Raw genomic sequence first — 1,999 nt, 5'->3', positions numbered from 1 at the left:
ATTTTGAATCTTCATCAGTTGACAATCAAAATAAATTTTCTGTTGACAATAAATTCTATTATTTCTAAAATATCATTTAAACCATTCACATCCATTATTCATATATCTTTTCGCTTGAACCTAGTCACTTTGGAATTTATATCATTTCGTTTCATTTATTTGACCTCGATTTCTTGAATTAATTCAGTTAAACCATTGAGTCCTATTTTACAACTCATATTCACAAAATTTGATGTCTTGATTCTGTATCATTCCCTAATACTATTCTTATTGACAAAGATGTAACATAACTCTAAAAGAAATATCGTAGCCCAAATCTCGAGGATGAGATTTTTATTAAGGTGGGGAGAATGTAACAACCTTCATTAAAAGTCCTATTTATTTTATTATTTTATTCAATAGGAAACCCTAATTGAGACACCCAAGTGATTCTGCACAAACCCTACAAATTTCAGAACAATCAGAATCAGGATCAGGGCCCCTAAAACTCAGGGGGGTATTCCCTACTTAATGATTATCCATATATCTTGCTGTCTAAATTGAATTTCGAGAAAATGTCGACTCAGCAAGCCTACACCCACACATGGCCGCCCTATAGTGAAAATGCAACCCTTACGGACCGTAAGGGAAAAATTCTTTACGGTCCGTAAGCCTGTCCAATTTTGTGTATAACTAGCAGACTTTGGGACTGGATTCTGGGAGTTGAAACAACGTAAAAAGTCGAAATATACACGGAGATATCGCCTGTATACTGCACAAACACACACAATTCACTAATCGTTGCCGCAAAACAGGGTACTAACTCGATCGCTATTACGATTCAACGTCTGATCGATTGTAACTATCCAACGATTGTTTGAGTGCTGCTCAAATTGAGTTTATACTTTGTTATTCATCGTGATTTCAACTTGAATGTTTGAGTGCTGTCCGAACTCGGACTATACTCTGTCATTCGTTGTGAATCCGCTGAATTGTTAAGTATTGCACTTTATTAATCGTTGTGAGGGTTTAATCTCGTGAATTGACGTAACTGCTGTATTAGTTATTTACCTAATCGTGTGCACTAGGTTACAAGGCTAAATCAATAGGCTAAGCTCTGCCTGTATAAATCTGCAATATATCAAGGCATATCTGTAGATTAAACTTTGCCCGTATGAATCTGCATGCTTATAATGTGAGTCATTCTCTTTTTATCAACTGTTTTACAAATCTCCAAGTTATTTTCAAAGTTATAATTACAGGGATTAAGTCTTTGTAATCACCAAATTACAGCCGGTATGTGGGGTTTTGTATACATTACTTGATAACCGTCACCATTGGACAACGAGTTAGCCAAGGGGTGATATGACCATAGTCACAGACACCATCGGCAATGAGGCTACCGATGGCTGGTCGAGTGACAAATACTGTGGGTAGTTGGTTGATAAACAGAAACATTGTAATCGCTCTTAATACTGTGATTATAACAAATGTGTCATTTTCAGTAAAACTGAATGATTCACTCAGTATTTTCCGCTGACAAAACCTTTTTAAAACGCGTTTCAGGTAATTACAGTAGATTGGAGTAAAAGGTGGATACGGCACTGAAAGGCATCAAGAAGTGGCTTATTTTATTAATTAAATCAAATTAAGAAATGTTGTTTTATGTAATCAAATTTATCTTTATTAAAGCTACCATTATAAAACATGGGTTTATCCCATCTATTTTATAAATAAAATCCGGTGTTTTCTAAACTCTGATATTTTCCTAACTCATGGTCCTGATAAAATTTCCGCTGCAACATTTTTTTCAAAATAATCACCGGTACCACTGGGCTGTTCGCGGCTCTCGATTCCGTCAGGGTGGGTCGGGGGTCGTGACACCTTGTGATTGTAAATTGCTACTAAATCAATACACAAGATGTTTAAAGTGATATTCAAGCTGTTTCAAAGTTAGTTTCTTATTTTCCGCATCTGAAACTGATAAAATCTCTTCTGAACGACTCGTTTGGGTCACAAT

Source organism: Helianthus annuus, chromosome 12 (assembly GCF_002127325.2).
Source record: "Helianthus annuus cultivar XRQ/B chromosome 12, HanXRQr2.0-SUNRISE, whole genome shotgun sequence".
NCBI lineage: Eukaryota > Viridiplantae > Streptophyta > Magnoliopsida > Asterales > Asteraceae > Helianthus > Helianthus annuus.
This window is presented reverse-complemented; position numbering follows the sequence as displayed.